General features: G+C 35.5%; 1 protein-coding gene across 5 annotated transcripts in view; it reads left to right on the forward strand.

The window, feature by feature from the left end:
- Positions 1-16,699, forward strand: part of ATRNL1 (attractin like 1) — a 567,608-nt gene that overhangs the window by 384,888 nt on the left and 166,021 nt on the right. The gene's annotated exons all lie outside the window — the stretch shown is intronic.

The following is a 16,699-nucleotide window of genomic DNA, read 5'->3' on the forward strand; positions in this document are numbered from 1 at the left end:
GAGAGATCATAGCTCCACTTTCCATATCTGTATTCTGTGTTTCATTACAAGTTTGAACTGAACTGACTAGGATGCAGCTGATTTATGGCTAGTGCTGGTGCTGAGTCCAGACTTGCCTCTTTTTTTATCTTTGAGTTATTATGGTCTGCCCCATGGCCCTTCACCTGCTTCACCTTCAGTTTCTTTGTTTCCTAGTAGTGTCTTCCCTCTGTCCCTTAGGTAATTGTAAGTACCTGCCTATGACTTTTGTATTTTTAGATCCTTCTTTATCCTCTTTTCCCAAATAGCTGTGTGTGGCATTTCTGCCTTCCTTTCAGCATCTTTTCCTATGGATGGATGTTATCCTAATTCCACTTCCTCACAGCAAAGTACACATATCAGCTTTCACTGATCTGTCTCTGAGATGTCTCACCGCCATAGTTTGGCTAGTAGCATAGGGCCAGCTTTTTCTCTCTGTGATTTTTTTTTCATTCCTACTATGTGGGCCCAATGTTGCAATTATTTTGTCATTTTTTAGACAGAATAACAGCAGCTGCTAGCAGTACTTTACCTACCTAACAGTCAGTGCAATGGTAAACTCACATGCCAGCTTATCCCATGCTAATTTTTCAGTGAAAAAAGCAACATCTTCCCATATCAGCAACACATCTGTGAGCCAAATCAGGTTTGTGGGGGTAAGCTATAGACTTCAAGAAAGACAAAAGAGCAAACCTGAAACTCATTACTTCAGCATCACCGTTAGAACAGCACTTTCACTGTTTGCACCATTTGCTGCTGTGAACAGCATGCTGTATTAGGCAGAAGTCAGTAGGGGAAACAGCATATTGGCAAAAGGTCATCCAGGTTGCCTTAGCACTGTGGTCTCCTAAGTCTCTTTTGTTAGCAAAGGATCTTCAAAAAGTAGATCTGGTCTTCAGATTCCCTAAGGAAGATTTCTTCCCCTGTGCCTGCTTATCCAGATGATGTCTGAGAGTTTCAGGAGCTTCGTCATTGTCTGGCTTGTAAATAAAGGATGTGCCTTTGGCGGTGGTCCAAGATAATTTATTCAGTTGTTTGACATCGTGTAGCCTGGAGATAAGGAGGAGGTGATTCCACAAATTAATGAAGACCCTAGCCTTATTGGCTGGGTGGCAATTTTGTATGATAATAAAATAAAATAATTAATGTATTTTAATTATAGTCCTCTTTAAAATGCTCTGCATTAGCGTATTTTTCCAGTAATGCTCAACTGAAAGAACAAACCCAGAAAGTATTCAGATCTAACTTTGTTAATAATTCATACAGACATTTTAAATGCAATTTGGAAAAGGTACAGAAATACAGGAAATACTGAGCTCTTTTTTTCCTTTTGAACAACCTGGTTATACTACATTTCAAGGATTTCTTTTTTCAATTGTATTGCTTTCAGCATAATGAAAGCATTTGAGAATATCAGTATCTATCTACAGATTATGCTGGAATCTGTTGATTTCTTTTAATTACAACTAACTTAACATTGCCAGGAAAAATAGCAAAGATGCTGAAAGATCTGAGAAGATACATTGCATGAGTTTATGACAGCAATGGATATTTCTCTGCTGAAGAGATTTTAAGAAACATTAATATTTGGCATTTCATTTGATTTCAGAGATCAGAAAGCAAGCTTCTTTCTTTTTCTTCCAAAAATGAGAAAACAAATGTAAATGATTTAAAAGCAATTAGTTCCATGCATATTGTCCTGGCAAACCATTCTGTTCCTTTTCTGTATGTAAATTTGGAGGCAAGCTTGATTCATCTAACTCACTGATGTGAAACAGGGGAAAACCAAGGCTGCCATTCTAAACTGATGTAGGTTGTTTTCTACTCTAATTTTATTGTTATAAAAAAAGACAATTTCATAATAAGTTTGAGTAAATAACATTGTAATAACATTTTTAAATTATGTTATTATTTATTCATGCTTAGTTAAATATTACTGTAACATGAAATAAATGATTATCTGTTTTGGATATAATTTCATAATAAGGCCTTTGAAGGTCGTTTGAACTACTGCACTAATTAATGTTTTATTTCCAGCCTTCCTTAATTATTCTTGCCAGATGGTCTTTTATTTATGTTATTGCTTGGAGTTTCCAGCTGAGGTTGTTTGATTGTTGAAGAAAAATATGTGATGGCACCATAAGATAACTGTAATTGAATTGTTAGGTATGTTAGAACATTCAAGCCTTCTGTGCCTGCTTTAGCCACATCTGGGAAATAAGTTTGTTAACAAAGTGCTTTGGCACTTCGTTGAATACTTGATGTGATATATGAAAATGTTTAGCACAAACTCAATTAACATAAAAGCCTTCAGAAAACATAATTCTGGTAGCTTTTCATTCATTTATGAATTACAAAACCTTCTGGGTAAAATGCAAAAATGGGTAAATTACCAGGTGGTTGGTTTTGTTTGGGGTTTTGGTTGGTGTTGGTCGTTTGCATCTGACTTTTCTCATTTGCAGACAAAATTGCGTTGGTATTTATAATAGTGCATGCTTTACACTAGTAATGTAGTAGTAGCTTAATAATGCTTGTATTATTTGGATATTGTGTGGCTAGCTTTGGTAAATAATATATCAGAAGCAGTAAAAGGGTAAAGCTCAATACCTGGAGATACTAGATTTGAGAATAGGAATGTAAAGACAACATTCCTGAAGAACCAACATTTAGAGAAAACTGACTGTTTTGTTTTAATCATCATCGTTTGTATTATACTAGTAAATAAATATCCCAATTACTCTTTGGACCTTCCATGGTACCAAGTTCTGTGCAGGAACACATGAACACACATGCTCTAAAAAATATAGAAATAAGAGGACTAATGACATATGATAGTACATACATGCATAATTTTTTTCCAGTAGTGTAAATGAAATACTTGATGTATTGCTTTCTTTAAACCATTCTTTTCACCATTTTTCTATAGTCACTGCAAGAAGCATTCTTGGGAAAAGGAGATGAGTTTACAGCCCTGAGAGGAACATGGAAGATGACGTTGAATAAGTTGTATAGATATGTGTGTCGGGGGTAGCTAAAAAGAAAGAATTGAGGTGTTTGTGTAAGAAATTGGTTAATAGATAAAAAAGAAAGGTATTGACACAAAGGTTCAAAATCAGAAGAGCAGAAAAAAATTGCTTTCTTACATAGAAAATGAAAAGTAAGAGATGTGTTTTTGTCTCACTAATAGCTGTGTATCACAAGCGACTTAAGTAAAATGTAGTAGGAAAGAGGTAAATCAACCACAAATTAGAAATCAGAGGGAAAAGCTTACCATAACAATGGATAATAAGAGCTTGTGAATAAGAGTAGTCTTACAGAAGATTACTTTTCTCTGTTTTTCTTGTGCCTTGGTTTTATAAATACAATAGAAAATGTTCTGGAAGGAACCTATTATTCTGTTGTGGAAATCGGCTCTCAGTGTTGAAAATCTGGATATGTTATATAAAGTTTCACAGATCTATCATTTAAAAATACCGGTAAAAATTGTTTTGTCTTGTTCAACTGTAGTATATGTTTAACAGTTTAACATATTTCCTTAGCAAATCCTCCTTTGCTTCCTGCAGTTAGATTTCTTACTAGCAAACAAAGTTTAGGTATTCAGAGAAATACCCTCTCCCTCAGCCTGTTTTACACATGCGTGTTCTTGGCTTGTGAGTACTCTGAATGCAAAACTCTCCTCAGATGTTATGGAAGATGGGAAGCAGCTGCTGTCTTTCAGAACACAAATGTAGTGCTTTAAATATACACTCTATCTGCCATGAAGCAGGATGGAGTCCTTACAATGAAGCCCATCACACAATGCAGATGTATCAAATTAAGGCTCTACCCATTGGTTTTTGCTACTTCCTGCGTAATTCAAGCTCTTTGTGATTTGTTAACTCATTCGGCTTTAAAAACATTATAAATATGCATTATCTGAATTGCTGCTCTGAAAATGGGACCCTCGAGTTAGTGGTAACATCTCTGCAGCAGTGGTGGAATGAGTGAGCACTTCTGTCAGCTGCAGGAGGTCTCCCCATTCATATTTAAATGTGGTCCTTGTGCTAAAACAGAAATGCAGACCATTCACGTGCTCATCTTCTGCAATGGTAAGCATGCCTGGCTCTGAACCACAGATAGAAAAGAGCAATGAATTTCTTTAATGTCCTTTCCTAATGGTGATCAGAAACTGCTCTTAGCAACTGGTTGCCCAAATATGAAAAATATATAATAGAAGCAAGAATACCAAGGTGGCTTCACCCTAGTATTTTTTTTATCTCTTTCACTTCTTTTAGCTGTCTTCTTTTAACCTATTCATCATTTGTCTGACTGCTTTTTCCTTCCTCTTCAGTATAAACCAAATTTCCCTGGCAATGTGGCCTGATATTTTTTAATATACATTTTAGGGTAGCATAGGAACAAGTACTTCCTTCATTCCTATTCTCCCTTCCTATCTACTTAGTGTTGCATGACAATAACTCAAGCCCTCTGACCCCAAGCTCCATAGCTGCCTTGGCATCAGTGTATTTCATTCTGCTGCTTTGGAGACAGCGTCTTTTCGAAAGTCTGACAAGAGGTTCTGCATTTTGCTGTTTCCACTTAGTGCAGCAGGAAGGAGGGTGGCCAGCTGTGAAAGGAGACAAATCATAATGGGAGTGAACTGACCTCTGACTTTACTATCATATATGGGTGGGAGGTTGGTCCAGGACAGTCTCTTGCCACAGCAGGACATCTCAGTGTGAAATGCCAGCATGAAATTGCTAATTATCATGCTTTTTAAGTTAAGAGTATGCTGTTAACTTTATATTTTGGTAAAGTCACAATAGTAATACTGAGGTATGTGCAGAAAGAGATATTATCTTGCCAACATGGCATTAAATTGTAGCAGAGTAATTTAGCTGCTTTGCATAACACTGATTTGAATACTCTGCCATTTTATAGGGCTTTATAAAATTTCTGTGCAGAGAAAATTCCCCAAACAAAAGGTTAAGTGTTTTTCTTAACCATTTTGTGTAAAATTTCTTACTTCTTTGACATTATAAATGGCTTCTCTTGGTGTACAAGATCAATATTAGTGTTTCTTCTTGCCTACAGTGCAAGATATATTACCCAAGATACATGACATACTGTCCAACCAAAGCACCCTCTGAGATTTGTAGGTGGTGTCAGGTTACAACTGTTTTTTCCCCGAGGCTAAAATTACCTAAACCATGGCTCTGACTGCACTGTTTTTTTCTTCATTATATATTTAAGAGGGTCAAATCATTCATCATTCTCAATTACTGGGATATAATTCACTGCATGCAGTGTGAGCTGCAAACCAGATGCCTGGAAAATTCCTGCACTGACCAATAATCTTAGGTCCCAGTGCACATTCTGTTTTTTATACGGCAGTGACATGTTTGTTTCCTATTGAATTATTTGCAGAAGATACATACCCAATCAAAGTTTAGTCAGACAGGTGGTTAGCAGAATGGGACACAATCAGGGAGACACAGAGCAATGTAAACATACTGAGCTTTGTTCATTTTAATGGTCTATAAAATGCCAATGGTGTTTAAAGAGGAATAACTTGATTTTATTAAAGGGCAGGATATGTCATGTGGGAACTTGCGGGTGCAAGTCATTTAAGTGAATCTGTGTTAGTGGATTGGAAGTCCTACTCTGTAGTACAACTGCAAGTATTACAAGATAAGTGCTTTCATTTTGTAAGTGTTTCAGCTTGCTTGTAGTCTCCTTCACTATTGCTACATAAAATCATTCTCCATTGTGTCACATGATAAACTGATCAGAGCTAAAGAACAAGCATCATACTAAGGTAAAGTTCTACTTTTGGGGGTTTCAGAGCAATCTCCAAGTAAACAGTCTATTCTAGTTCTGAATTTTTGATTTGACTTACTGTGCTGTGCCAGACCTTCAAACTTTTTCTGCCAATTCTTGAATCATTCAAACAAATACAAGCTACTAGAGGAATTTAAAGACCAGGGTTTTCCTGAATCACTGTAATCCCAGTATCTGGGATTCCTAAGAGGTCACGTATGGTCAACACTCAGTGGGCTTGGTTCTTTTAGATTATGAATTTGCAGCATAAAATGGTCTCTGTCTGATAGAGCTTTTAAACAATACTTTTTTGAGAGCTAAAAAGTGGGAAAAAAAAACAAACAGGAAGAAACACACTGAAAGGTGGTCTATCAGGTAAGAGTATGATAACATGAAAGACCATAATACTCAGTCATCTCAATACACCAGTGGCCTATTTTTGACCAGTTTTCTGGAGACATAGTGACAGAGCTGAATTTTAAGAATGGATTAGAAGGTTGGCAATGACCTAAGTTTTTGGGTAGCCTGAGGGAGAGCTAAGAGGAAAAAGTACAAATGTACTTCTAATTTCAGAAGGCAGCATTAAGGATTCAGGAGCCATAATAGTAGCAAATGAGATGTGCTAGATAGGGGAGCATAAGCACTACGGGAATTTGAATTAGAATAAAAGTGACATGCATTTGATATCATAGGGAAAAAGAGGAGTCAGTGAAAGGATGTTAAGCAAGAGATGATATAATCAAAATGATGACAAGGTAGTTATTTCTGTAGAAATATTTTGAATAGAAATAAGTGGACCAGGATTGCATTTGTCAAGGCTTGTGAGAGGTTTGCAGTAGTCAAGGTACAAGCTGATGACCACCTGAATAAGAAACAGAATTGTGTGAGTTACTAAATACACTCACACTGTTCTGTGGTTACACTTTAATTTGTCTCTAGATTTGTGGTATTTGCAAAGTCAAAACTCAGTAAAATGAACTAATCCTTACAGTCCTTTTTAACTACAGTTCTGTGACATACCAAACTGTTAATTTTTGTTGTTCTTCATTGGCACTTGTAAACATGGAGACGAAATTTATTTGGGTCAACCTGTAAGTGACTTTTTTCCTAGGATTCACATTTTTAAAAACTGTCAGAGCAAATGAAAGCTAGGTTTAATATAACATGTTTTGGTTTCAAGCAGTTTTAATAAAAGCAAGGAAACCTTGGAAATGAAAGGTTAGAATCATAAGCAGACTTCAATGATGGTGACAGAGCAGGGAAGGAAGAGCTTTCATCCGGATGATGTACCTTGCTTAATTACTAAGGCACTTACATACATGTGAGATAGGAGACCACAATTAGAATAATCCCTTTGTCTTATCTGAAGCACAAAGTTAGATGTAAAGTCTTCCATTTCCTAGAACAGTGCCCAGACCTCTAGGTTAGAACACTCTGGCATCTCACACTCCCTGAGCCTGTCTTCTTAACACCTTTGACTTCCTGTAAGTAAAAATTAATTGGGCTAAATAGCAGGAGGTGGTGACTAGTGCCCTTAACAGTTTGGGGAGGCATTAGGTTCCTTTTCTTGCTCCAAAGAGTATTTTAGTTATAGATATGAATTGGAAAAGCTTCAACAAGGGAGACTGAAGGAGGTCTAAAGCTACCTCTTAGCCTAAAAGTTAAAATAGTAACTGGGGAAGTAGTAGTAACTGGGAAAGTACGAGGTCATTCCTATCACCCAACTGTTGGATTCTGTGTTAGCAGGGGGGGTTTTGACTGTTCCCATACATAAGTTTATCTCAAGCTTCCTCCTTCTATGTATAGACCAAGTGGGAGAAATGAGACCAGAAGTTCCTACAGAAAATCTCGTGTTATCTCAAGCTTCCTTCTTCTATGTATAGACCAAGTGGGAGAAATGAGACCAGAAGTTCCTACAGAAAATCTCATGTTAACTCAGATATTCCTTGTTTGTTTCTTAGAAGGCAATACAGCATTGACACTTTCAGTGACTACAGGTATTCTCTTAGTCAGAACATTCACTGGCCACTTAGAGGTTAAAAGTAAAAACCGTGCTTTTGGATGTATGTTAATATAATTGCAATGAAAGGGAATATTTGAAATATATGTTTTTTTAAGAGGAAGGTTCTATGGTAAATTCATAAACATGAATAATCCCGATGTAGTTAGCTGCCATGTGTGAAGAAAGTTAAGTTAAACAGAAATTGAAGAACTGAGTTACTTTTTCACATGAGAGCTTGTCCTGTGATGTGTTGGTTCAATATTTAGTTTCCAATTGTCAGACAAAGTGAGTATTGCAGACAGTCCTCGTTCGCTCTGGCCTGTATCACTTCTGTCATATGAGTGTGGTGCTTTGAGTCTATTCAGTCAAAGTAAACTGTGTATGGAACAGCATATTCTTCCCCACCACATCCTCTTACTGCAGACTGTCCACATGTTTTTCTGTTATGTTTACAGTAGATCTTAATGTATTTCCAAAAAGTCAGCAGGAAATACAGCAATGTAAATGCTGTCAGGACTGAATGGAGATGGCGTGGTAAAAATGAAGAGTCACAGCCTATGCAAATAGTGAAGCATGGTATTAAAAAAAAAACAAAAACAAGCTCAGTTTTTGGTTACTTTCCCCACACCTTGTCAAATGGTCATTCTATCTTTTCTCCCTTTGGTGACAGGTTGTGTGTCTTACAAAAAGCATATTTTTACAATGCAATACACAAATCTGTATATTGTCTTTGTTCTTACACCAATCAGATTTATTCATTAGTTGTCAAAATTCAGTTACATCACCAATCTCGTGATAGCTAAACAGAAATTTCTAAATCTGACTAAAATGCGAGGCTTTAGCATAAGCTCTATTTGCAATCAGATGCTGTAATAAATGAGTTTCTATGTGAATATGAAGTTGACAAATACATAACTGTATATCAGATGATAACCTGTTTGTATAATAATTTGTAGTTTTACCAATCGTATGTATAGTCACTTTGTTAAAATAAAATTTTATAGCCTTACCAAACAATATATGCAAATACTTCTGTTACTCTCAGTTGTTGGAAATGAAGCTTGTTTACATGTCACAGCTTTAGAGGGATTTTGAAACTTCAGTTTGAGATCTTTTGGAGTCATTAATGCAATTCAGTTACTATATGAGGATCAGTGTCTAAACAAAGTGGGTGTGAGTGTGAATCTTGTGAACAGATTTATTTAGCACAGCTGCTAATATCAATGTAAGAATCTTGGAATTCTTTTATAGTAGCCACTTGTTTTCAAATAGAAATCAAAGTCTTGAGATTGTAGTTACCTACAGTGGGAGATTTACAAAAGTAAGGATTAATCAAACTGAAAAGGGACTTCAGATTTTTTTGGGGAAAGCTATATGATTGCATGTAATTGCAACATTCCCTCCATCTAGTTCACCTGTTTTTTATAAAATATAATGAAAACCAAACTGTTTTATTTTGATAAATATAGGAGTGAATTGAACTATGAAGATTATCCTGCTCTAATATTTAGGGAAACAGTTACATTTAACATGAGATCTGCTTGACAGAACAAGGAAGTATTATTAAAGTAAATATAAGTTCAATTTCCAAACCTTTCCTAGTGCTTCAGTATCAAGGATTTATGAATAATCTTAAATACAAATGGAAGTGCACTCATTCAAATAAAACTGTATCATACCATACATATAATACTTTTGCCCTATTATTTCAAAGGTTTGGCAGCATGCATTAATGTACTGACACTGCATGTACCTTTAAAAAAGAAAAGCATTAGTTTTCCACTTAAACAAGAATGAGGAATGATACAATTACATTTTCTGTGAATAAAAAAAAAAGAGTTTTGCTGCTTGGTTCCAAAATGAATTGTGTAGATTTTCTATGCTACTTCTATCTGTTTTAAGACTTTTGAGGAAAATGGTAATGATAACTTTATAGTAATGAATAATCACTGTATATAAAAGTGCATGAAATTCCTACAAGTATTTTAATTAAACTTTTCAGTATATCTTGAGCATATCACATAAATGGATTATGTCATGAATGGCAAAGTTGATAACTGGACTTTGTGTGATTCTGGTTTGAATCTTTCGCATTAGACTTTAGAAGCTGTCCTGTCCCCACAGACATTAGTGATCCCCAACATCACTAGATGATGAGCTATCTTCATCACCTGTTTTCTCCAAGTTTAATTCAATTTTATCTTCTCATCTATATACATATATGTGCCAGATGTAGAAAATATTATGCACGTTTCTCAGTTTGCTTTCATGTTTATTCATGTTGCTGCTGTCTGTTTAATGTACCTGTTCAGTGGGTTTAGGGAATAGTACGAAAGCACTGTCCTATAAATTGGGTGCATGCTTTTCAAGAACATAAGGAAGAAGGGAAGATGCCCATGTCCTTTTTCAGGAACCAATTTCACCTTGCTAGGCATGTATGATTCTTGAAAAAATATCAAGGATTATGGTAAAATAATAAGGGCCAAGCATAGTCTAAATTTCTTACATTTACTTGATTCTTTGATTCAAGTCTGAATATCCACTGAGTATAACGATTGCTTTTAGTATCTTATCTGACAGTGACTTTTGTTTTTCTTGGCTACATTTCTTCCTATACCTCAATGTACTTTTGAAACATAATTCTATTGCTGTGTTACCCAGACACCTGATATTATTAAATAGATGTAATCTTGAAAACCGTTTGTGAAGTACTCCTGTGCCTAGTTTGTAGATGGAGAATTGAGACTTGGAGAGACTAAAGTCCTCAAAAGTGTTTAGGGCACTCCTTTTTATGCCTAACTCCTACTGGGCCCAGGATCATACCAAACCATTCATCTTCTGCAACAAATTAACAGGTATTGTGGAAATGGGAAAAGCAATGGATATAGAAGGTATTGTCTTCAGGATGCCTTTGACACTGTCAAAGTCTGGTAGAGACAGCAGCTACATTGCAAGACAGGACTACAGTCTTGAAAAACTGGAGAAATATGTGTGGATACCTGAGTACAGCGAATATCGAGCTGATCATGATTCAAAAGTTATGCTGGGGCAAAAAAAGGAAAGTTCTATATTGACAAATGAGAGAACTATCTGTAAAAGGCTCGAAGTAATTTTTCCATTCTGCCTGGTGTGGGTAGTATTTCACTGGAGTCATGCGTTAACTTCTGAGCACTGCAATTCAAGATACTGCTCTGGTTTTAGAGATTCCAGACAGCAATGAGAGAGTCTGGAACTCTAGAACACAGGAACTACGGAAGGAATTTGGATTATTAAATCAAGAGAAGAAAAAAGGCTATAATAACAGTTTTTAGTTGTATAAAATGTTGTATATGCTGAGCAGGACAAGAAAGAGTCTGGTTAAGCAGTAGGAAAACTTTCTGACAGTAGTGAAGTATGTAATAAATTCCCTTGAGGGAGTTACAGAATCTGTCATTGAAGACTTTTACAAATAGAGCTAACAAATGTATCAGGATTAACAAAGTTATGGTAGATCCCCTCTTTAGGGAAAGTGATAGACTATATGAGGTCTCTTCCACTCTGTTTTTTTATAACTTCTGTCACTATATCAGACGTCCTTAGAAGAACAGAGTCATGAATCTAGATCTTGCTGTTCTGGAGTAGTGACCATCCATTGGACATAACTATAGTATTTATTCTTCCTGATTATCTGACTGTGGTGCAGACTGGGTTACTTTGTTTTGTTTAAATGGACATTGTTATCTCTTTTGAGATTTTAAGGGTAATTCTGGAAGGATGAATTCAAAGGTTGATCTTCCAAGGCTCCAATGGCATCTATCATACAGAAAATGTGATGTCACCAGGAAAGTGAGCAGGCGATGTAGACTTCACTGTCATCAGTATGTTGGTGACCTGGGGCTTTGTGATTTATTTCCCCTAAACTTTAATGGTGAAAGGTCTGCTTTGTCTCCGCCTTCAGAGTCTCCATGAAATTGGATTTGGATGACAATGAGCCATCTAATGCTCCAGCAAGACAAAGTAGACAATGCTCATTTGGGAACTTGAGATTCATTCTTATCTGGAGGTAGTTTAACCAAAGGTTCTTTTTGTTCACTGACATCCAAATAGGCTTGGTGGACGAGAATGGGATTTGTACATGCATTTGGTTAGATATCTAAAATTTTTTGCACTGGGATTTGTGCTTTGCCACATTAATCAGAGTTTGTGTAACTGCTAGTTTATATTATTGCAGTGACCTTATTTGCTGTTCTCCCTGAAGCCACAGAAAGTTCTCAGGTATTGCTGCACAGGCAGAGTACTGTCATGTGGCTGTTATGCAGATTAAGGATATTGTCTGACATTGAGTCTTTAGGCAGTCCACTGGCTTTTCAATTATTTTACTTAGCAGTTTAGATGCCATAGTGGATCCTTAAGAGTCTTACATGATTTCAGTTCTGCTACCCACACAGAACTGTGTAGACTGATGATCTAACTGGCTGTACTTTAAATGTCTTTGGTTTGGCAGGTGGAGCATTCTCAGTGGAAGAACAGTGATCTCCTAAGACATAAATCATAATCTCTCTCTTCCTCTCATAAAGATAAAGCTATTTTTTTCCTTTACTTTTAAAATAAAAATAAAAGGCTGTACTTTCTTAAACGTTTTTTGTGTATCCTGAAGTATCCCCTTGGGAAACAAGTTCATAACAGAACTGGTTGTTATTGTTGTTATTTTTTCCTTTCTGAAATATCTTAGTTATATTTTACTGCAAAAGTTTTTTTTAAGGTTTTTTTTTGCTGCCTTCAGCTTGGCAGCAGAATAGCTGGGAGGCACCCTGAATTACAGTCTGTGATTCTAGTCAGCACCACATAGAAAATGAGCATTCAAAAAGTATGCAGATAATCTGTTCTATCATTTGTAGGTATTTTCCAAAGTTACGTGGAATAAATATTTCCCAAATGCAAATCACAACCTTTTTTTTTCCCAGAGCATATTCTATTCAAACAAGCCCAGTGTCTCTAAATATGTGCTTCAGTTACAGTAGCACCAGTCCCAAATCCGTTCACATCGTTATGGTCCAATTGCCAGAGCACTTTACAAAGGCAGCACTGAGAGAAAATTACTTGGTCATATTATGTTGATAGTTTTTTTTCTCTAGGTAATGTCTTGCAGTGCTCTTCCTTTTCATCATCTACCTGGGCTGCAGATGCCTGGTTAGCACTATAAAAATGGAAACAGTATTTTTTATTTCATTTTACTTTTAAGATACAGATCCCAGTTCAAGGTGGTATTTTAAAGCAGATTTAACTTTAAGCAAACACAAAACATGAAGTTACAGGCTTAAAATGTGTTTAACTTAAATATTCATGGACTTAAGCACATGAACACAATTTCTTTACTGCACTGAGGGTATGCTTTGCAGCACGGAAACCAATTACTGTGAAGCTAATCATTTTAATTTCCCGGTACCTGAAAACCTGTATTTACATCAATGTATCATGCATATATGTGGCAAATGGCAAAGCAACAAGGTAGTAACTGAGTTACTCATTTTAACAGCTACCACCTAATTCCTGCCTGCTTTCTATAGTATACATATGTTTGCAAAACTATCTGAAATAGTTGTAAAGTCAGGAGTGAGATTATTTTATTATAGCTTTATAGTTGTCTTCAATTTATGGAATTTGCTGGAAAAGGGGAAGATACCCACACTGCTCCTGTCCACACTGTATGTTGGAAGGAATAAGCATTATAAAGAATGTATACAAAATAGAGATGGAAACGTGGACAGATAATTATTTTCCCACATTGTGATAAGCAATGCAGTTTTAAGATAGATAAAAATAATGGTAAGATGATGTGTGAATGCATTTTTACATTACAATTTAATGTACAGTAGTTGAATATTAACTGTTGAATGAAAGTGTCACCACAGATTTATCAGGTCAGGCAGCAAAGTAGATCAGAAATGATTTCTTCAAAGCCAATGGAATTTTTTTCATGTATAGTTGTATATTAAAATCTTTCATTTTAAGTAGCCTACATTTCTGTATTGACCTTGCTGTTCAGCCATGTGGTTTGAGTGATATTTTTAATATTTCCCTTTAGTATAAGTCAACATTTTCAAGAGAGGCATTTTAGCCAAATGAAGATTTATGTAGGATTTACTTTACAAAATCATTAAACTTAATGTTGAAATGTGTATGATGTTTTTAATGTTTGCTTTAATGTTTAATTTTGTAAATTATCTTATAACATGTAACAATACTATTTGATAAAAGGACTTGATAACACATATCATTTTAAAGCATGACAACACATCACATAATGGGATGGCATACTGAGATAATCTACTATCTGAAATATTTTTAAACTTGTATTAATTTTAATTATCAAGTTTTTCTTTGTTTTATTCTTAAAATCTTTAATACCAATTGCAATTATCTCAGAGCCAGCAATGGACTGCTTTGGCTTCTGCCTAAACTATGCACTGTCACATCACAAACTGGGTGCCTACCTCCAGCAGGATCCCTGAAGTTAGTGCCCAGACTTCTCATATAGCTAAGCTGAGAGTGATGTGCCTTTGAATGGCAATCTGTAAAGCCCCCATGCTGAGTTGGGTTTAGCTTTGATTAGTGCTAGCCAAAAGGAAGTACTAGCCAGAGTTTAAACACATTAATCCCACACCTGATTACCAGCCAATTTTAAAAGAGTAAGAAAACATGAACTGCAGTAAAAATCTCTTGTTTTTTATGTGATACAAATCATTCTCAGAATAGATCAAATGACTGTCAGGTCAACTCATTTCTCCCTTGGCAGAGCAATCATTAGTTACAGAAGTCATTTTTGGTTCTATACAAACAACAGAAATAATTCAAAATCAGTCCTTAAAATATGTGATTAGATAAGGTTACTTTTGTCATTAAAATGTTTCCCATTTACATCATGCATTGGAGAAATTCCTCAGCAAGGTTCCTAGCTTAATGAATTAGTTCAGGAAGTCTCTAGCAGTTTGTTATGGATGCTAGAATATACATTTTTATTTAAGCACTCTCTAACTAGGAAAAGAAAGTGTGCAGATGGGTTGATTTTCTGGAATTTTACCAAACACAAATACAATACCTACTGCTAAAAAAGGCAGTGTGCACAAAAGAAAATTTGTGTCTTTTTTTTCACAGTCTGATATGTAACCACATCCTACATTTTTTGGCCCATCGGTGAGACATGCTTTGTTTTTCTAAGGCAGTGAAGCTAGCAGGCTGATGGCTGATGCATTTACCCATGAAAATGAAATTTAATGTGTATATTTGCCCTATATATAACATGGCATAAAAAGATGATTCTAAAATGAAAAAATGCAGACAGATGTTTTTATTCTCCATTTTGTATACCAGTACACATGCTAAGTGGGAGTAGTTAGTCTTGCTGCTTTAAATTGTTAGTTTGTGTTTCGATAAGACTGAGGATTGATCTGTAGCACTTACAGTCTAGCAAAGAGCAGGATATTTTGAGAAGAATAAGAACTCATTGTATGTATGTATGTTGAGGTTTTCATAATCTACAATGACAAAATATTAAAAAAGGGAAAGATCTGTACCATGAGAAACTGTAGGAGTTCCTCCTGAGTGAGTCCTCAATCACATCATCGTTCTGCTTGAAATATTTTTTTTTTTCAGTTCCACTTTATTGTGATGTCTACCTGACTCTTGATTGTGGTAATGTTGCTGATTTACTGAGACTAGTGTCCATTTGCTGACCATGACTGACCTAATTTTTGGTGCTCTCTATCATTTTGTATTCACCTGTTACCTTTGATTTCTGCATATATTGCAAGCTGTTGAGACAGAAATAGCTTTTTTTTTGTTTTGTTTTGTGCTGTAAGCACCTAGCATTGAGGAAACAAAGTCGGAGCTTATAGCCTGGACATCAAGGCACTGCCATTAGCTAGGTGATATAATTTACAGCATGGTGCTTCACTATGAGTATTTTAGTTCACTGACATTTTATATTCAGAATCACAGTCTATGTAGTATGTTTGTTTTGTTTTCATTTACAAAATAATTCCTAGAAGTTTGTGTTGCTTTTTTGTCAGTTGTCATTTTGTAAGAATTGTTGCAAAAGATACTGTGTATGGGTGCAGGTATGGAGTAGGTAGGAGTATTTGTTTGTAAAGATAATCAGTTAAGTTTCTGGCCATGACATGATATTTAACATTGCTAAAAATTGCTAAAAATGGGAATTAAAATGCAAGAAAACAGATTCAGTAACATCTTTATAAGTCATTTTGCCGCAGTGACATGAAATGTGGGTGGGATGCTAGACCCAAAGGTGTGATATTGCAAAATACAGCATTTCCATAATGCATATTAAAGTGAATGAGAGCTTTAGTATGACAGTAGTAATATGTCTCTGGAAATCAAGGCTTACTTATAGCAAGCATATACACAGAACTCATGAAAACTTTGGTTAAATTTGGGTTAATTGATTTTTTTATTTCCAAATACTATAGAGAACTTGATTTCCTAACTCTCTTTTTGTTGATCCTTCCACTCCTAAAGGAAGGCAAAGCATTGTTTGGAGTGATTCTAGGAAAAATAGCCATATGTAATCAAAATCATTTAATTTAAGAGAGATTGACTACATATTATGAGAACACCCTTAAAGTGTTTTGTTTTGTTTTCTGATTGAAGATTCTGTTCTTTGCTGTGAAAGGTTGGACAGAAGGTGGGACAAAATACTTAGAAATAGGACATTCCTATACTGTCCATGCAAAAATGTTTGATAGCTGTATACAACAAAATACACATTTGGGTATTGTAAGTAACTGTTGAATATTTTTGCAGGAGTGATGAAAGAACAGTTTATTTCAGTCTTTCTTCTTAGCACTATTCACATACAGTGGTGTCATTGGAAGGCATAACTTT

Source organism: Dromaius novaehollandiae, chromosome 6 (assembly GCF_036370855.1).
Source record: "Dromaius novaehollandiae isolate bDroNov1 chromosome 6, bDroNov1.hap1, whole genome shotgun sequence".
Lineage (NCBI taxonomy): Eukaryota > Metazoa > Chordata > Aves > Casuariiformes > Dromaiidae > Dromaius > Dromaius novaehollandiae.